Genomic DNA, 23,084 nt, shown 5'->3' on the forward strand with positions numbered 1-23,084 from the left:
ATGTTCCATATATTGTGGTTTTGCACATTGTTTTCACCTCATGTTCAATCATTTTCGACATTTAATGGAAAATATTTATCTGGTCATTCTTTCCTGACTCTGGATAACATGGGGATGCGGATGTGTGCGCGGGACTGTGAAGCTTACGGGGGGGCTGTAAGTCCGTGAACTTTGACCGTGACCACTTCGTCTGTGAATTGAACGCAAAGAATTCGACAGACAATCCAAATGATCTGGTAGATAAATCGTCCAGTGTCCATATTCAAATTAACCAGTCCTCCGTAAGTGTATCTATATGTTGTTTTTGGAAAACAAGGTACCTTAAGGGTCAAATTGGACCCTTTTTAGGAGTTAGTAATTCTATGTCCTAGTACCATCTAAGGTATGCAAATTCCATACGTACATCTAGTAATTATATCCATGTATCTAGTGTGATATGAAATAGCGAAGTTGATATGCTTTGTGAGTAAAAAGTGGATATATCACTATCAAGATATGTTTTCTCTATTTTATACGGAACAAACATTAGTTTGATTTATCTGGTGGCTGTTAGAATGCTTTGAAAGTGTAAGAAATGGTTATCAAACGGGTTGTATCCTTAATTAGGATAAACAAGACCGACAATCGGATGTGAACAGTGGGATAATGAGATACAAATTAACATGAAACGATTAATACTGCAACATTATGGAGACAGCAAAAGGAATCTTTGTTTCAAAAGCCAAAATTAAGAATATAAAAAAATTTAATCAAGCAATATTTACAATAACAGTCAGTTTTGTTATTCCCTGTATTTACCTGATTAAAATTCAACACATAGATAATGGCTTCCCGAACCTACAAGTTTTTCTCCATAGTCAAAAATAATTATGTTGATTATTTAAATTTATACATGTAATCATTAAATGTTTTCTTTAAATGGTTTATAGCAATTCAGTTTTTTGAATGAGAATTTAAAAAGAATGGAACAGATTGAACGTATTCATCTTCAAAGCACAATAATAAAAATCTCGTTAATGTAAGTTGTAATTATTCGTCAATTCGGGATTCACAGTACTGTACAAAATGTTTCCAATATCTACCATTTCCGATCATGAACAAAGAGAAAATAATGGATGGATTATTTGTCAGAACTTAAACCATCGGATGGTGATGGAGAAAGGTTTGTATTTAGCCAATTTATGAATGAGTATGTTACGGCACATGCTATTTTTTAAATACTGAAAACATCATCAGCTTTTCTCTGTCTCTCGAAATGGAGATTTTGCAAGCATGTAAAATGCTATGATGAACACAGAAGAGTTTTAAAATTTACAATCCTTATGAAAATCATATAAATCATGAATATTGTATTGTAAAGTGTTGTAATATTTATTCCTTTATTATCAATATACATATAAACATTTTAGATATAGTATCAATAGGTCAAGTGTAATAAAAATAGATTTGAAAATAAAGTTTATAATTCATTAAAACCCGTTTTGAAAAGTTTATTGATGTGTTTATTCTTTTTTAAATCCAGGTAAATGCGCAAAATACCTATTCCAAAATCGTTGTTTATAGAAACGAATGAAGGGATTGTCACCCTTTCTTATGACGTCATCTGAGACAATTGTAGTTGTTTACGCCTGTATATCATCGTTTTAATTTCTGTGAGAAATTGCCAGTTTTAGCAACACCGTGGATAGTGACGATGAAATACCGTAGATACACTTGAGTTTAGGGATTCAACCTTTATAATGTTTGTACCTACACCCGTTTCGAAACCATCAGATAGTAATATTTATATGATATATACATTTATATGTTCGACAAATATCTCATTGGAATCTCATTTAGAAATTATTTACCGGGCCAGTCCATAGAAAATTGGGAATAATATTGGAAAAAAATGTTCTATCAAAAGGTAACCTTTGTGTTTTACACAATCGAGGCTAATCAAAATCAGACTTCATAGATACTCGCCGTATACTCTATTGTAGCGATTGTGAGCGTATTTAACTAGATTGACTCTCACGTTTGTATTTTTCTTATTATGGGATTTATTTGTATGAGATTGATCAGATCCAAATTATAATGTGTTTAGCTAGATATATATTTAACTTTAAAATGCCTTTTTGAAAAAAGAACAACAAAAGAAAAAAACTTATTGTGCACAACGTTATTTGTACCCCCCCCCCACCTCCCTTTAAAAAAACCCCAAAAAACATCTACATGTAGATACAATACCATAAAATGTAAATTGGGCCTATTAGTACATGTAATTTCTTCACAACACACGTCAAATGCGAAATTGATATATTAAGGCACAATGTTAACGAATTGTAGCATTTGAGGTGTGAAATTTTGCCTTAATGATTCATGATATATATGTAGCACATTAGGGATGTAGCATATTAGGAAAAGGAAAAACTTGTACTTGTTTTCATAATGAACTTGAAAAAAAAAGCTTTGGAAATTTGACTGACCTCGCAATAAATAAGGTTTTATCAAAATGGGTTTTTAAAATTAAGTTCATTTCCATTTTTACTATATTTTATTTTTTCAATATATATATAGTGAAGAAATGAAATGATGACGATGAGTCCCTTATAAATATAGTATGAGTACGACAATATTCGAAAGATATTTCATTTAATAAAAAAAATAAAATCAATTCGAACTAGGTAATGGGTGACATTAATTTTTATGTGCAATCGCAAACCCATTGAATATAATGTCGCATTAAAGCATTCAGTGGTGGATGTAGAGAGGGGTGGATTGTGGGCATCCCCCCTTTTGGGTTGAACTTTTTATATAATTAAAATACATCCCTCCACTTGTTTTGTAGGATGTCCAGTTAATCATCACTTTGCACTTTGTTTGGAATCAAACAGGATGATGGAAACCTGATCCTCGTTAATTAAAGTGTCACTCACTGATCCTCGTGGCTTGTCACAACTCTCAGTGTCTCTTTTCAGTTTCAGTATCCAAATTCTTAAAAATTTAGTATCTTTTGGGAAAAGAAACATACTTAATCCCTGTCCCGATTTCACATTGCAGTTCAAAGCAGCGCATTGTACCATAAATACAGGACTTTTCTATGTAAACACTATAAAACCCTATCAATGCAGTCGAAAGTTGTCTCAGATGACGTCATAAGCTACGAGCGATAACTCACGTCACAACACATTTATCGATCGCTCAGGTAAAAGTTTGATAGTGCCGTGTAATTCACACCTAGTGATTTTTATCAAAATTGCCATGGAAATTAATCCATAAGTGTACGACAGACATTTTTCTGTATAAAACTCAAGTTTTAGGAAAATCACCGTACTTGACCTTTAATTTGATATACTCGCACAGCACTAAGTTTAACATGTATAATGGGAGGGTAAAATTATACTCCGGAATCATATTGTTTGCTAACTGACCTATCTGCATCCATATAAGATGATATAATATATGATACGCATATAATAAGAAAGGTTGGTGCAATAACAATATAATTGAAAAAGGTTTTGAATTCAAAAGCAATACTGACTGATGAATCAATCATACATATTTTTTGCTGCTAAAATACACGTACTCCGTTTACCCGATGAAGACATAGGGATCACGGCGGGTGTTACCGGTCGACAGGGGATGCGTACTCCTCCTAAGTTCCTGATCCCACCTCTGGTATGTCCAGGGGTTCGTCTTTGCCGAACTCTTTATTTTGTATTCCCTGTGGAAGTTATGAGATTGATCATATTATTCACACTTTGAAGCAGGTTATGAAGTACATTTTTTTTAAATACTTACAACATATCAGATATTTACAGGTTTACATTTTCAATAAAAATCCATTTAACATGATGTAAATCTGGAAATTCCCGAAGTCTCTTAATCCTATCTAATATTAATGTTAAGAATAATGCATGAATACATTCCATTGCAACTATGGCGTCTATCGCTAGATTATGTCAAGTCATTAAGAATATGAATAATTGAAGCTTAAGAAAATGTAGAAATAAGATGCATGATACAGAAAAGGCTTAACCTAGGCTAATAGAAAGACGGAGCAGCAAAACTGACTGTGCTTTTATAATATTTGGTATACCTCTTTCCAGTAACAAATGAAATGAATAAAACTGATCTGAATACAGAATAATGATTGAACAATGTATTTGTAAATAAAAATCAGATAAAAAACATTTCTAAGTCCATACTTTTTGGAATATGTATAACGTGTCAATTTACTTATGTTGGATCTTATAACACATCAACGTAGAAACATAAACTCACAATAGTGCAAAGAGTTCAATATTAGCAGAAGTTCAAAAGCACCAGTACAGGGGAGGCGTCTAGTTAGTAATGTTATTCTTAGATCATGTGGTGTAGCAATGTGCCAAAAGTTCACAGAATATATACCCAGGTCATGGATACTGTCCGTTAGTATCAACAACTGGTAAGTCCTTGCCAATCAATACTCCGATCAGGATGACCTCCAGGTAATTTTGCACTTTTTAGTATTATAAGTCTGTTATAGGATCCATTAGCCATTGAGCTACCAATACCACATCTCCCCCCATTGGGGAATTTTCGAGACAATATGTTTTTGAAACCCTATTTTCTCGTTAGTAAATTGGCGGTTGTAGGCATTCTTGACAGTGGGGCGTTTGGGGGTTAAGGCGTTTAAAAAGTGATGTGTCAGCATTTCTCATGTTTTTAATACTGCTGTTGTGTGTAGTGTTATATACAGCTCCGAGTACCAATATTTTGACTGAAATATTTGATATTTTAATGATTAGATTTACAACACATATCTAGATATCTACAAAATTTGTAGACTGTTTTGAATCGAAAATGGTTGATTAAAGCCCTGTGAGCTGGTTTTTTTTAAAATTGTATTTTTTGTATTTTAGCAGTTTTGTTTTAGTAGATATTCAGTGGAGGTCATTTATGAAATTACATAAATTTATGTTTTTATTTAAGGATTTATCTAGTTATTATTTGAATTATACTAACATGAATTGAAGGACAAACTGTTTAAACACTTTTGGTCTGAAAATACAGTTTTGGCATCTATCTAGTCAAAGTATAGTTCAATACTGTTCATACAGGCCAGGCTGTTGAAATGCCATTTAAGATTGCATTATCAGAATATAGGACAATGGAAGAGCAGGTACCTAGGCATCCTTCAGGAACTATGCTTTCATTTGACGAAAGGAATACTCTAGATATACTAAACTACTAGACTGTTGCAAGTGGTAATGATATAAAGATGCTTCGTTTCTATCAGATCGATTTATGTGACCATGTCCACAAGATACAGGTTATACAGCAACAAAAGGTACATGGATATTGTCAAATCACATTATTTTAGCTATGTCCATATGGCATCTTATTGGATGCTCCGACATGATAACCATTTTATAAAGATTTTGTCACTGCCAGTCTATATTTTCAAACACTGGATTTGGAGACTGCAATGTGCAGAAGTGTCCGGTCAAGGTATATAGCTTTACCAACAAGTAAATCGCCAAACAATAATGCAACATTTATTGAAATACCTAATTCGGAACAATTAAATCTAGCTGCTGCACAGGAGAATGTGCAGATGTTGTACAAGATGTATACTTTGCATAAAGGAACTATCAGGGAGGGTGAGTTTGGGAAGACAACAGTTTTGGTTGAATTATATGGAGACTATGTGGTTAATCCTGATGTGTATTCAGGCAACTAACGAAAGCAGTTTGGAACTGCATATAGCCTCCCTAGATATCTGACAGGGGTAGTTCTTTCTTCTCAATCACGAATGACTTTTTGGGAAAATTTTCAAAGGCTTCAATCGTCTTTGTCACATCATTTTCACAGGTTTTCTGTTGAAATATCTTATGAGCATCGCATTCTGCAAATGTCCATCTGCTATATTCAATGTTGCTTTCACATATTTTGCTCTTGAATGCCTTGTTAGAAGGAAACGTTTTTAACTTTAGCTTCTTGAGAGGATCATGGAATTTGACAGTCTTTACTATAAACCACTTCAGTACAAAATATGTCATAACTCTTGTGTCAAGAAGAGGAGCTTCCAAAAGGTCATGGGCAACATCAAGAGAACCTGATACACCTGAAGACAAATGATGTGTCGGATCTGGATCTAAGACAAATAGGCCAAGATACTGGAAATATTTTATGTCAAATGATGAGAATAAATGACACCTTATGAAACTGCTGTTTGAGTAGTGGAAGAAAGGCCAGTATGCTCCAAGACTTGTTGCTCAACAATTGTCTGATCTCTGTGGAGAAGAATGCTTTTGTCTCCGTAGTGGTGATGGTACAATAGGTAAGACTGATCCAGTAAGGAATTTCTTTTTCCCCAAGAAGAGACTGGTATGATATGTTTCTTCAACGATGCCAGACAAAGGAAGAAGCACTATTCACCACCTATGATGGAATATATCTCGGCTTACTGCCACTATGTATCTATTCTTTTATAATGTATATTGCCAGAGCTAACTATCAAACAGTGATCTGGAACAGGGCACTTCAGAAGTATCCCGACATCCCTAGTCCACCAGAACATGGGTGAAATGTTGATGAAGCTGGCAGTATCAAATTCATATGGTGTCAGGGTGACATCTTACTTCAGCGGCTGGCTGATAATGTTTGTGAAAATTCCAGAAGTCGAGTTATTGAAGATGGACATGAGTGAAGGGGGCAACATGGTGGACATTGTAGGAGTCATGGTCATGATGATAGTGATAATGATGAGGGGGGAGTTGATATTCAGTAAGACATAGTGTATGATGACAATGATAGTGAATAATATGCCTATTTAATGATATACAAGTGAATAGAGTGATGATGATCCAACAGTGATAGATACCCTGGCATTTGGAATGTGTATGAAGTGTTCGTCATAATTTTGATGATTTGAAATGATAACGATTTTGTCATCAGCGTAATATAGGTGTTGGAGGGTGAGGCTGGATCGCAATGAGATTGATAGTATTATGTCAGATAATACATTCACCAATCGGTTAACGATATATAGTTAACCAATCCTACGAATATCAAACAAACAAGTGAAATAAATGCATTTTTGTCTGATTTTTAGAAATGATGATTTCATTTCAGTCTTCACTTTTGTGTACCTGTATTTGCTTTGGTGAGGGAAAAAAGGGGGGGGGGAATGAATTTGTGTAGTACGTTGCATAACAATGTTTGCAGAATGTTTTATAATGATCCATTAATTGACAATTGATAAAATAAAAATATCCATTGAAGGTCTTTTAAAAATATACGTATTTTTCTTATTATTTTCAAACATTTTAGTTTGCTGACGTCACTATGACGCAACGTTAGTCATTGTAGGTCTGAGTCGAGTTACCCTCTGGTTATCTTCATTCCTCTGATGATAAATATTATATTTCTATTTTTGATGTAAACATAATATACTTTATTTTCCCCTACCCATCTTTGTTTTTATACATTGAGACGACGTGTACTTAAATATCTAGCATTATGACTCTTTAAAGCCCCTCTTGCCAAACTGCAAACAAGTTGTATTGTGTAAAGGACATGATAAGCTTTCAATAAAACATAGTGTAGAAAATTCAACAAGGGAGGATATCACATATCCAGCTCATGGCCTACATTTCGCATTGTCCAGAAACAGCCCATTTAGCAAACCCAGTATCACGTAAGACTTCAAAGTATATTTATGAATAACACACAACACAGATATAAACAGCTCTATATTCACATCTGCAATTTGTTTTTATTGTACATTGCAAATAAAAAAGATTTACTACGGATAACTCCGTTTACCTGATCAAGATATAGGGCTTTCGGCGGATGTGACCGGTCGACAGGGGATGCTTACTCTAACTAGCCACCTGGTCCCACCTCTGGTAGATCCAGGGGTCCGTGTTTGCCCAACTGTCTATTTTTTATTGCTTATAGGTGTTGAGATTGATCACTGTTCGTTACCTTCACCTTTCATATATACTCTCGACAGCAAAAAAACAAAAACAAAAAAAACACCACCACCCCCCAAAAAAAACAAAAAAAACACACACAACCAACCAACCCCCCCCCCCTCCAAAAAAACAACAACAAAAAACAAAAAATCATACAAACAAACCGTAAGAATTCTACAGTTTCTTCTGATATTTGATGCAGGTTACTGGTACTTGTGGCTCCAAGATGTGTTCTACCTGGGATAAATGTATCGTCACACACTCAGGATCTCAATGTGTTCTTATGGGTAAGTTATATTTAAGTCTCCGCAGATTTACAGGCATAGTATCGAGCGTAAGAGGAGTATCAAGAAACAACATAGTGAAAATGATGTAACAAAAGGTAGATCTAAGGTATATCTTCAAAGGTATTTCCACTTCCGGTGGATGATGTTCATTTTGTATGCTAACTGATGGCTCTATAGTACCTGTAGATACTGACATTATATAGACTGTACTGTAGATGACTGATGACTATATGAACTGTACTGTAGATAACTGATGACTCTATAGACTGTACTGTAGATGACTGATGACTCTATAGACTGTACTGTAGATGACTGATGACTCTATTAACTGTACTGTAGATGACTGATGACTATATAGACTGTACTGTAGATGACTATATGAACTGTTCTATAGATGACTGATGACTATGTAGACTGTACTTAAGATGACTGATTACTATACAAAATGTACTATATATGACCGATGACTATATATACTGTACTGTAGATGACGGATGATTATATAGACAGTATTTTAGAGGAATGATAGTTATATTTACTGTAATTTAGATTCAAGGTGGTTTTTCGAGTGCAACAAGCTTTCAGAGAAATTTTGAGTTAAGACATATGCCCAATGACTTTTTGGTGTCCATAAAAAATCTTCTATGATCTTAACAACTGTCCCTTTTTATCTTGCGAAGTTATGTCTCGTTAATCTGAGATTACCAACTTGCGCAGATGATCTCAATTTTATCCTAGTCTTATGATCCCTTACAAAATACAATGTGCAACATCAGGCCAAATTCATAACGAATTTGAAATGTCGATCACAACCACGGCAAAGCGGTATGCATGAACACAGTAGAAATCGACCATGTCGCTTAAGTTACTGTGACAGAGACGTTGTGCTTATGGTTAAGGGACCGGTCAATATTTATTGGGAGTTGGGACCAGTGCATTCCATACTTCTATATTTAAAAAACCCTATGTCCTATCTTCTAAAAATACAAAAAAAAAAATTGTGCTGCTCTATAAAAGATGTGTAATTAAAACCTGTATGTCCTATTTAATGAACAATTATATGTATGTATTATTAAACATCATATTTACTTCATTTTGAAAATCTCTGGAGTTCTTCAGAATCGTCTCTCCACTTATACCAGCTGAGGGATTTAAGCTCCTGAGAAACTATTGTTTATGTTGTCATCTTTGTTCGATAATTTGTCTAGTGAAGTTACAAATCTCATTATTTTCATCTTATTTTTTTGTTTTTACTGAATTGTTGTTTAAAGTGCTACATTTTGCATATTTGTAAATTACTGTTTTACTGAATTGATGTCACATGTACTTGCAAGTATTTTTCACATCTCAGTATTCTCTATGAAAGGTGAAGATAACGAACAGTGATCAATCTCATAACTCCTATAAGCAATACAAAATAAGAGTCGGGCAAACACGGACCCCAGGATATACCAGAGGAGGGATCAGGTGCCTAGGAGGAGCAAGCATCCCGTTTTGACCGGTCACACCATCCGTGAGCCCTACATCTTTATCAGTTAAACGGAGTTATCCGTAGTCAAAATCGGTGTGCCAAGAACGGCCTAACACTCGGTATTAAACAATTCACAATGATAGATGTAATGGCAAACTGTCAAAATTAAAAAAGCGTTTAGATTTTAGTTAAATTCTGGTCTGCATCTTTCAAGTTATGACCAACATGATATGCCATTTTTATTTTCTATGATTGCAATCCATATGCCATGTAAATCTTACATGTAATGTTTGCAATTTTATTCACAACTGAATACTTCTTTTGTGATTTTAATTACCTGTTTTAATATTAAATTTTTTTAAAGGTCCAGTATTTTATTGGAATATTTTATTGTCTCTAGGATATTCTACTTGGACATGAAATAAAGCATGTACACAATTCAGCATTATTGTTTAAAGGATAGTTGAATTAAAAGTTTGAAATATTTTATAATATTTTTTTGTTAATTGATACAATTGCAATATATATATATATATATATATATATATATATATATATATATATATATATATATATATATATACGACAGGGGATGCTTCCTCCTTGTAGGCACTTGATCCCACCTCTGGTGTGTCCAGGGGTCCGTGTTAGTCCAACTATCTATTTTGTATTGCTTATAGGAGTTATGAGATTGATCACTGTTCGTTATCATCGCCTTTCATATAGCAGTGTGGAAAAAAACCAAGTTGAAGTCCTGTCAGTATGTAAGTCAAAATAAATGTGTGTCCTATTACATTGTGCACCGGTCCCAACCACCCAATAAATATTGACCAGCTCCTAAGAAAAGACGTAACTGAAAGCTTCATATGTAATGATCATGCGAACACACAAGATTAACATAGATCATTGTATTTTCCAGATAATCCCAATCAATATGTTTTTATAAAAATAATTGCAAAATAATGAAGGCAGAACTAGATTTAAACGTCCAATTGAGAGAGAGAGAGAGAGAGAGAGAGAGAGAGAGAGAGAGAGAGAGAGAGAGAGAGAGAGAAATTCAGCTGATGTTCTCTCTATGATCGGTTTTAAATCGAGGCAGGCTACCTTTCATTGGGTCAAATGCTGTCTGACGTGTTTCATACTAATTATTAGGCCGTTCTTAGCACACTGATTTTCACTACGGATAACTCCGTTTACTTGATCAATATAAGGGGTTCACGGCGGATGTGACCGGTCGACAGGGGATGCTTACCCTCTTAGCCACGTGATCCCACTTCTTGTATATAGAGGGGGCCATGTTTGCCCAGCTCTCTATTTTGTACTGATTGTGGGAGTTATGAGATTGATCACTGTTTGTTATCTTCACCTTTCATCAGAGAGAGGGAGAGATAGAGATAGAGAGAAAGAGAGAGAGCTCATCTATGATTATAATTATCTATATTAATTTAGTATGCTTTTAATTTATTACAAACTAATCCACATTCAAAACACGGATTATATGTATTTCTTATTATTAATATCAACGAAATTAAGAAAGGGGATTAAATTGAAATTTTTCAAAACCAAGTTTTCTCATAAACATATAGTGTTTGGTATTGTTGTAGTCGCCTCAATAAATTGAAAAACGATACATATATTAGGGGGAAATATTTTGAAAAAAAAAACTTTTTTGAAAACATCCATCAATGTAAAACTCATACGGTATCAATTTTGATGCACCAGATGCGCATTTCGACAAACAATGTCTCTTCAGTGATGCTCAAACTGAAATGTTGGAAATACGTGTATTTAGCCTGTGGCATATTTTCCTACCTCCTGCAAGACCACCAACAGCCACAGCATTTATTAGCATTTTGCAGTACCGACAATACTTTCCTCAGCACTCATCAGTAAATATGAGAACCTACAGTACAAATCATAGTAAATATCAGCAATTCTCAGCACCGACAGAAATTATCAATACCAACAGGCAAAAATATCAATAATTATCAGAACTTATCAGCACCAACAGCACGATAGCAGTAATTATCAGCAAATGAGTATATCTGCTAAAATGACACTCCTAGTGCATTTTCTGTCTAGTAGTGGCTGTATTTACAAATACAACCTGTCATTACATATGTAGGTCGAATGCTGTCTGACGTGGTTCATACAAGTTGTTAGACCGTTATTTACATGGGCACGAACTGTGTTCCTTTGTTAGCTGACTAGATCTATATTCATATGAAGCAGAATTTATTCAAAAACTTCTACGCGAGAAGAAAAAATCTCTCGCTGTGATCTTCAATTCGACATTTAGATATATCGATGACGTTTTGTCTATTAACAATAATAGCTTTCATTCATATGTCGATTTGATATATCCCTGTGAGCTCGAAATAAAGGACACCACAGAGTCGTCCACTTCTGCTTCATACTTAGATATTTTATTGAAAGTAGACATTAACGGCAAACTGACAACTCAACTGTATGACAAACGGGATGATTTCAGTTTCTCCATCGTCAACTTCCCATATTTATGTAGCAATATTCCATTATCACCTGCATATGGTGTTTATATATCTCAACTAATTCGATATGCAAGAGCTTGTTCTGTGTATAGTCAGTTTTTAAATCGAGGTAAGCTACTGACAAATAAGTTGATGGTACAGGGGTTTCAACAGTCTCGATTGAAGTCAGCATTTTGCAAATTATATGGTCGTTATAACGATCTAGTTCGTCAATCCAACCTCGCATTGGGTCAAATGCTGTCTGACGTGTTTCATACCCATTGTTAAGCCGTTCTTGGCACACTGATTTTGACTGCGGATAACTCCGTTTACCTGATCAGGATATAGGGCTCACGGCGGGCGTGACCGGTCAACAGGGGATGCTTACTCCTCCTAGGCACCTGACCCCACCTCTGGTGTGTCCAGGGATCCGTGTTTGCCCAACTATCTATTTGTATTGCTTATAGGAGTTATGAGATTGATCACTGTTCGTTATCTTCACCTTGCACTAGCTTTGACTACGGATTAATCTGCTTACCTGATCGATATATAGGGCTCACAGCGGGTGTGATCGGTCAACAGGAAATGCTTACTCCTCCTAGACACATCGACCCACCTCTGATGTGTCCAGGGGTCCGTGTTTGCCAAACTCTTTATTTTCTATTTTCATAAGAATTTTAAGATTGATCTCTGTTCTTTTTTTTTTTTTTTGCATAATGTTTTACAATATTTATCATGGATTTTTACAATTTAGATTATAAAGTGTGTGTGTTATGATGTATTATGTGTATATAATTTGTACATTACGATGGATAATGGTTGTGGGGTTCGAGATTGATCAATGTTCCTTACCTTCACCTTTGATGATGGGTATAGAGTTTATGCGGGATGATGGCTGTGAAGTTTGTACATTATGATGGATAGTGAGTATACAGTTTTCTGTTATGATGTATGATGGGTATATAATTTGTAACGTTATGATGGATGATGGTTGTGGAGTTTGAGATTAATCACCGTTCGTTATCTTTACCTTTCATGATGGGTATAGAGTTTGTACGTTATGTCAGATCATGAGATAGATGATGGTTGTGAAGTTTGTACATCAGGACAATTGATTGTTGTAACTTGTTTATGTAAGGATGGCTAAAAAGCCAGTAATTCGGGATGGCCCAGCATGAAGAAAATTTTGGTTTGTATTAGGTTTCAATATCAATGATTTTATGAACTATCAATGGTGTTACGATATTAGACCTGTGGATAAAAGATATTGAAAAATGGGCGTGCTTCGAACTTACCTAATTCGTCATTTCTCGCTAATACTATAGCTAGTTTGTAAAGGTAATTCATAGCTTGTCGCTAGTATCATAGCAAGTTTCTATGCCTTAATTATCTAACACATTGAGTAATATAGGTACAGTTGTTATTTATGTATTAGGACCATGTTAGAAGACAAGGAAACCAATTGGTTTACTATGCACGACCTCACAAACACTCGTCAAATTAATGATTTGTCAGAATTATTCGTTTCAGAAGACATAAATCAAACCAATCGACCATGATCAAATTGAGATTTTAGTAGATTAACGTTTACGTTGATTAAATTCAGATTTTAGTAGATTAACGTTTAGACTCTCATCAAAATGAAATTGCGGTACATTAACGTTTAGACTCTGATTGAATTGGTTTAAGATAACACCAAATAATTTCACGAGAAAACAATGAAGGAAACGATTATCAAAGCGTTGACTGTTTCAAAATAGACGAAGTACTGAAGTCTATAGAAACCGAAGTAGGTTTGTCTAATAATACACGTACCAATGTCAGAAATGGCTGTTGTAAAAGCTAGTTCATTTGCTTTGAGTGCTTTACTTCTCCTAGGCACCTGATCCCACCTCTGGTGTGTCCAGGGGTCTGTGTTTGCCCAAACTCTCTATTTTATATTGCTTATAGGAATTATGAGATTGATTATTGTTCGTTATCTCCAGCTTTCATTTGTAGGTTGTGAAGTGCCTAAGATTAAGAATGCGGTCTTCAATAGTGGTTTTCTTCCGTTCGGGAAGTCTCTGCAATGTCAGACTGGATATCAAAATTTAATAACTTGGACATGCGCAGACAAAGGGCTGGGCAAGGACCCCACTGACTTCAAATGCTGTGAGTAATTTCTGAATTTTACGTGACGTCAATAGCCTGAAAAAACATACAAACAATCCTTTTAAAAAATCCATGTTAAACTTGGGGATTCGTTTGGTAAACATCAGTTTACAAGCACACTTCTGTCCTGGTTTTTCCATACCGTCTCTAGACAATAGGCGTTGCAGACTAACTGAGTTGATCTACGAAAGGTATATTCGTTTAGAAAGTTTACAATAGCATATTTACATTTCCAATGTTTTTTTCTCTGATATCTTTACAAATTGCAATGATAAGTATTTCTTCCTGAAAACAATGCATGCAAGAATACAAAATTGAATGTAAAATACAGTACGCTTATCATACCTGGGAATTCCGACAGAAATGTATTGTAAATATGAAAAAAAAATAATTCAAAAATACACGAGGATACGAATTGCAGCGCTTCACACCAGCACACTATGATGCGTTAAAGATATGAGTGAAAGTTTGTAAAAAGGCCATAAAGACAAATCAAGGAAAGATGAATTTGCTGTTTGCTGTATCTGTATATGAAATAATGTTCTAAAATATGCATCAAATTTAACATAAGGCTTAGATATAAATATATACAGTGTTCGCTTTCCTTTGCTTTACCCCTTAAAACATTCTGGCTGAAAAATAATCATTAGAAAAAATGGCCAGAACGTATCTATAGAACATATTTTTCTGGACATTTTGAAAGGTATTCATCTCACCTGTCGGGCTTGTGCTACCTGCAACAAAGGTGACTTTGAAGTATGTAAATGGCGGTCTATTAGATAACACCTTTCGCTTCTCCGAGAAGTCATCGATAGATATGTGAATACTAACCTGAATTTGGCAAAATTATCCGCTCATAGAAACCCCATGCTTATTTCCTATAAGACAAACCCTAAAAGATATTTATTCATCAGATTATATCATTTCTAGCATTTAAAAGTTTTATATCAAGTTGGTAGGACGATGTTTTGAATAACTTTTGGAAGATATTCGATCAAAAATTGCAAGAATCATAACAGGAATAAGGTACGATTAATCCAGGCCTCATAAAAAATAATATTGTACACTGCATCGCTTACCGCCGGCATGTTCATAACAAATAATAGTGTACACTGCATCGCTTACCGCCGGAATGTTCATAGCAAATAATAGTGTACACTACATCGCTTACCGCCGGAATGTTCATAACAAATAATAGTGTACACTGCATCGCTTACCGCCGGCATGTTCATAACAAATAATAGTGTACACTGCATCGCTTACCGCCGGCATGTTCATAACAAATAATAGTGTACACTGCATCGCTTACCGCCGGAATGTTCATAACAAATAATAGTGTACACTGCATCGCTTACCGCCGTCATGTTCATAACAAATAATAGTGTACACTGCATCGCTTACCGCCGGCATGTTCATAACAAATAATAGTGTACACTGCATCGCTTACCGCCGGAATGTTCATAACAAATAATAGTGTACACTGCATCGCTTACCGCCGGCATGTTCATAACAAATAACATTGTACACTGCATCGCTTACCGCCGGTATGTTCATAACAAATAATAGTGTACACTGCATCGCTTACCGGCGGCATGTTCATAACAAATAATAATGTACACTGCATCGCTTACCGCCGGCATGTTCATAACAAATAATAGTGTACACTGCATCGCTTACCGCCGGCGTGCTCTTCAGGAAGCGCTTCATGAAATATGTCGCTGTTCAATGTACTTTTCAAAATATCAACTTGGAGACCAAACTAGTAACGTAAATACTGATTTGTTTTGTTAAAATGCTTTCTCTCTGATGACTCGCCAGTAATTCTTCTGTATAAGTGTATGGTATAGACAGGACCGCAATGTAAACTAGCTTGTACAACTAATTGTGCAATCCTGTATAAATAAAGAATATCATTATTCTTTGTACACATTCACTGATTTACAATTATCTGTTCAAATTCTTCTATAGTGGAATAAATGATTTCGGCTATTGTAATTAATATTGTTTTATGCTGTACAAACCTATATACATGTACACGTATAAGAAATAACCAATTAAAACAATTTCCTACTACGGTAGTATTTGATTCCTTTAACATTCACCATATAGATGTATCACTTGTATCTTTTCTTGTCTGTGTAGTTTAAAATTCAATTATTGAGTAAAGCCTTCTGTTTTTTATTCATTAAACCTTTTCATCTTAGTTTTATGTTTCGTGTCATGTTTCGTTTATGTTTATTGTTTTGGCGTATTGTGTAAGATATGTACCTTTTCCTATACAACATACATCATATGTGTTACAAGATACTTTTGTAATCATATAAAATGGAGAGGGCGTTTATAAGCATACCGTCTGTTGTCCAGTTCTTTTCTGTACTGAATAACGATATTTATAGACTATGATTTATCGAGAAATAGAATACATTGTAATATTCAGATAAGGTGTCATCAGGATGGGTGCTGATTTACCGAAGTCAGACGGGTGGAGATATCTCCGATTATTTATCGTTCATTTCCAATGGTACCAGCGATGAAACTAATGACGATATCGTCGACGAACATTGTACCGCTACCACCAAGTCCGCTTTGTGCACCTCCAAGTACAGAACATCGCTGATCGACCAATGGGAATCGCTGGATATTTCACAAGTGAGTATAGATTTACCCAAACCCATAACAACGTAAAGCATTTCCACGATTAAATCCCCACAAAGAGAAAAGTGGTTTTCCAGTGAATTTAACTACTCATTGTAAGAACAAATGTACTCACATGCACTTGTACCAAAGTGCTTTACTAGATAAGGTTACAGTTGACTTATTAACATTAAAGCAGATAAAATATTCAAAGTCAGATTACATTTGTCGTTCTTTCTCATGAGATTTGTTTTTGAAGTTTTCTTTTACAATCTATAATGAGAACAATTATAATTATCATAGGGAACCGAAATTTCCATTGCCGATTTAATGGAGATGATACCGTTAAGATACTTTAAATCAAACCCCACTAGTGTTTAAATTCATACAAATTGCAGTATTGTGGTAATATTTGTCCTATGTATTGACGAATGAACTGCATAGATATTGATTTCAAGTCAATTTATAAAATGTCGCTCTGGGTGAGTTATATAAGGGCGTTAGCTCCTCAACGTTTGAGCACAATTGCGCAGGATGCTACAACTACGTATTTACTGGTTCAATTCTGATCCCATTGGTGCAAACATATTACACATCTATTATTGAACCTTATCCAGCTGGAAAAAAAATCTGTGTCAATTCAAATTTTGAAAGGGTTTCGCAGGGACAATATTTTGTGCCGTAAGGATTGATCAATCAAAAAGTTTTGAATCTGCATGATATTGCAGTTTTCTTTTCACACAATATATCTTCTTTTTCATACTACAATGCGTGTATTTCGAATGTATGATTTATGATATATGTAATTAAGACTTAAAACTAGTTTAAATGTTGTAATTAATTAATTTGGGTGATATATTTTCCCAAACAGAACGCCGATTCTTACAAAGATCTCAATTAATCTACTTGAAATTTTTAATTTTTTTGATTTAAAACTTTGATCGCTTACCCCACTTGTTTTATTTCCATTTTGAATTTCAAGACATGACCTTGAAAATTATGTGAAATTTTAGAAATTGACATTATTGACTCCGAATATGTTCTTTTAAATCTCAAAGATATCATGAATTGTGTCGTCTATAAAGTGCAAAAAGGTCATTATTTATTTATATTACTAGTATTAAACATTTTGGTATTTGTAGTGTTAGAAGACATAATTATGTTTATTTGAGTAATTTTTAAGTGCAAAAAGGACATAGTTAGAACACTGTAGGTCAATAAAAAGCATTTTCTCGATCCCCAGTTTTTCTTTTTAATTTTCAAATTCTCCTTTAGGGTCGAAATCAATAATACACTTCCCCAAAAATTGACATTACTCCAAGTATCAGATGCGAACCTTTTTAAGCCTGAGAATTATGAAAAATCCGTGCTTGTCAATAACAATTGTATTTCACTTTATCACGAAAATGAGATACATGTTTCTCACATTATCACCAGTGTGAGATAGACTTTACCCATGTGAGACAGCCATGTGAGATTTTTCTGTCTCACACTGCTGCGACGTCATTTGATTGTGACGTCATATATTTTCTATGATTTACGTTACACGCAAACTCCCCGTCGAGGCCTCATTACGTCACCTACGAATAGACCTCTCCTATGTGACGCACCACTGTATACAGATTTGTATATTGTGAGTCCGCGATTATCACGCAGACAAATTACACTAAACAAGTAGTTCGCAATTAAAAGTTTGAAGATATTAATATTAAGAACATTAATATAAAAGTATGGATTTTATCTTAAACATAAAATGATCAAAAGATCATTAAAAAGTAGGGAGACTCTGTTCAAATTATTGTGTAAAGTAATGAACTTGATGTTTACGTTCTTGTTTTGAAAGTTGTTTACGTTTGACGTTATGTTTTTTCGTCATTCTACAGTGACGTCACAGTATACGCGGCCTAAGAAATCGCTATCCCATAATGCCTAAGTGGAAGAGTTTGGTTTGTGAACAAACGAACTCTGGTGGAAGTTTGACGTTACACGGTGAAGATTTATGTTACACGGTGAAGCAAAAATATTTTGCATTGTTATCTTTAAATTTTAATGTATATAGCTTTCTGTTGGACAACCTTGGGTTTTTTAGTTTACATTTACAGTGTAAACTTATATCATCGTTTCAATAACTGAGATTGGGCGAAAGTTCCGTGTACGGACGAGTCGATATTAATAGAATCCTTACACTTACACTTACAGTGTAAACCATTTTCGGTTATGCTCTTTCTGCCTATCTAATTAGTTTTTGCATCGAAGTTCAAATGAGGATTTTGATAATTTAGAATTTTCTCAAAGCTCCTAAATTTATGCACTAAACTGTAGGTAAAATGTGAGAAAAATAATCCTTCATTATTTACTCGTGTGGGATAGGGAAATTCCACCTCTGGAAAAAGATTCGTTGTCTAGGACTCGGCAAAGCCTCGTCCTAGACTGCGAATCTTGTCCCCTCGGTGGAATTTCCCTATCCCACACTCGTACTAATGAAGGATTCTATTAATATCGACTCGTCCGTACACGGAACTTTCGCCCAATCTCAGTTATTGAAACGATGATGTCTGCTCCACCACGCTTACCTCGCAACGCGGTGACGTCAGAGCAGAACAGGACGGATAGCAGGACATCGAGGACCGGATGTTTGCCTCTCGCAATATGTTCCTTACAGTATGATGACTTATCCGTCGATGCCCATGGACGCTTCTAGCGCTCAAAGAAGTCGAATGGAATCGATTACGCAAATGTGACATCCGTATATACATATCCTGCTGACGTGACGTCAAACGCGGGCGTCCAGATCGTGGGCGGTCCCGAACGGTGACTGTTTGCTGATGTCGTCTCCATAAGGCATTTACAGTGTTAACATAAATTCCAAAACTGCCTAGCCACACTGCTTTGAGACATCCCAGCTTCCACCACTCATTACACACGAACGATAATTTTCAATCATACGAGTTATCTCTCACTTAAAATTGCATTCCAAAAACCAATGTTTTTCTGTTTCAATACATTGGGAACTCTTGGAAATTCTAACCGATTACTAACCACTTGTCGCTTAGGCTCAAAACTCAAAAAAAAAAAAAAAAAAAAAAAAAAAGCGTGTTGTGGCTATCAAGGTAAATCGACCGCGATATTGAACAAATTGAAAACTCAAACACGGCGTTTAGTATATCAAACTATACACAGTTTCTTTTTTCCGCTAGTATGATACAAGAAGTAGAGACCTTGAACTAATACAAATGTTGTAACTTCATTAATTTGCTCGATATGTGATTGTAAACTGAACTCTGATTTTGACACCCATTTTTATATTAAATGCAAGAATGTCAGTATTTAATTCCAGTCTACTAGCATTAAACTTTTTATACATGTATCTTTATGCCTCCTATGAGAAGAAACCGTCCAGGCCGTAACAAATAACCAAACACTGTAATGCAGTTTTGTCGAATATGTCATTTATTGAATGACATAAGGTAAATTGTTAAGTAAAATGTATAACATATTGTTACATGTTCTTATATTATAAGTGTTTTATTTCAAATAGACATTTTATATTGACATTTCTTTATTCAATTTACATGAAGAAATATTTTCATTTGCTCCTTCAAAGGTTCAACTTCATTTATACAAGAATGGTACAAAAGTGGCGGAGGTTGTTTTTAACGGGACAGGAAGCACGAACATGGACTGGTTCTCCAGAAGCAGAGTCGTGTCGAGCACGTGGACAGATGTGACACCATCGCAGACATACAATCACTTCTCAATTGAAGGAGACTACCCCAACAAGTAATTATAATACACACATATTAGGCACGTAGAATCGGCTTCCACTTTTTCAACAATGATCATTATATGTTATTTTGATCGATTGGGAGACCCCCCTCCCGCAACTATTTTTGATACATGTAGTAAATGAGAAGAATGAAAGCTTATAACTTGTGTTTCCAACTAAAAAACGATGATATGTCTAAAACGATGATATATGTCTGCATATATTGTAGTATAACCCAAAGTTCATTAGGATTTCTTTTAAAGCAATGAATTTAACAGAATTTGCTGCCCATTAAAATATATTTTTATTCCATCGAAAGGTTGTACATGTACCTTGATTTTTTTTCATTGAGAGTCGAATATTTTATCTAAAATTCGTAATGGACTGCACCATACAGAAAGATGTTTTAAAAATCATCACAATTCAATTCAACGTGAAATAGAAAAGGATTTTTCGTACATTTAGACTCGAAAGCTTTTAAATGTAATTTTCTAGCGTTTTTGAACGTTAACTCTTAAATGCAAGACAACAAATGGATTGCTGTGTAGAATACAATTACATTTCATGACACTGTTGTACATCTTTCAGATTGTACTAATTATCTCATTGTGAAATGTAGACGCTAAAAGGTATTTCAGATTGCTTATCGAGACGGGTTACAGTGTATAGTTGCCTTGTCGTTAGGGTTCAAATCAGAATCGGAAGTGACGTCATAGAAAACAATTCGTCAGATAACGTTCTAATTTGACAAAAAAAATATACGAAACATTTTAAAATATTTAAAGATAATAAAAATGAATAACAGAATCAGTATAGAATCTTACGTTGAATTACATAGATATATAACAGCAAAACTCTGAATACTTTACACTCCTTTCACATTCAATATATATAATTCAACAGAATAACCAGTAGGCCTAATGGGTTAATTCATACTAATAAGAATGAAGTATTATTAGGTTTTACCAACAACAAAAAAACACAAAAAAATGAAATTCCATAAAATTAACTCAATTTCTGATTTATAGTCGAATAATTAATCATCTGAAATATATATATATATAAGCAAATACTGTATCACATTCGCAACTTTTGGGGTCATCGCTCACTCAAAAGTGTCAACCTGTATTAAAAATGATGATAATATCCCCTGTACACGAGGTAAATGAAGTATTTTTTGTAATGCCCTTTCAGTAACTACTGGAGAAATTTCCAAATTTGGCACAATTATGGAGGTTGTCCCAATGACGTGTTTTGGATGGGATCATCATTTGCTAAGCCTGGGCATAGTTGTCCTCTGGAACAGAAGAGTAAAATACAATACTTTTATTGTCCGCAGACAACGAAGTGTAACTTTGAAGATAGTAAGTACAATAAAAGTCTCTATGTCTGTATGAATATAACTTATTGTACCGCTCTATTTAGCTAGATCCAAACTTACCTAAGAAATCCAAGGAAGTGCTATTAAAAAAGTATAGCTTACAAAAGAAAACGGTGAGAAATGATATGAGAAAAGAAATGAAAAAGCATTATATCATTAAACATTTTGTCTCTTGAAGATATAGACTTGTATTTTCAGATCACGAGTTGGCTGACGTCATGACCATATCCATTCAGGTCCCAGGTGCAACTTAATGGAGACTTGCTGAGAATACTGCACAACACGTATCAGTCACATGCCTCGTTTGTGGAATTCATCGTGGTTGTTTAACATACTATAATATCTTACATTCTTATCATCTACAGTAGAGGGAATATTCATCTTGTGATACGAGACCATTCGGGAGCTATGGCTGACTGAATGTTTCGTGAGTTATTGAACTTGATCGGTATTTCTAATGGACTTACCCCACTCCTTGGACTGAAATAGATACATGTACGTCATAAGTCTACAATAGCATGATGCAACATGTTGGGCTGTGTTGAGAGAGAGAGAGAGAGAGAGAGAGAGAGAGAGAGAGAGAGAGAGAGAGAAAACCAGTATTGTTTAAACAGGTTAATTATAGAGCTTATATTTCTGCTTTTTACTTTTAGACTTTTAGTGCTTTATCAAGCGGCCGTGTGATAAAGCTAATGCATTATCTCACCACATGTATGGAATGAATATATAGATCTTTATTTATTTCGTGTCGTTGGTCATTTTAGTGTATATCTCTATGCACATGGATATATTGGATATATATATATATATATATATATATATATATATATATTACCTAAAGAATGCCTTCCAACGTTAACACAAATCTTGTGTTATATAAGGTGAAAATAACGAACAGTGATCAATCTCATAACTCATATAAGCAATACAAAATAGAGAGTTGGGCAAACACCGACCCC

General features: G+C 34.7%; 1 pseudogene; it reads left to right on the plus strand.

The window, feature by feature from the left end:
* On the plus strand, window positions 1-22,379 carry LOC125658670 (uncharacterized; annotated as a pseudogene).
* The last annotated feature ends 705 nt before the right edge of the window (window positions 22,380-23,084 follow it).

Source organism: Ostrea edulis, chromosome 9 (genome assembly GCF_947568905.1).
Source record: "Ostrea edulis chromosome 9, xbOstEdul1.1, whole genome shotgun sequence".
Taxonomy (NCBI): Eukaryota; Metazoa; Mollusca; class Bivalvia; order Ostreida; family Ostreidae; genus Ostrea; species Ostrea edulis.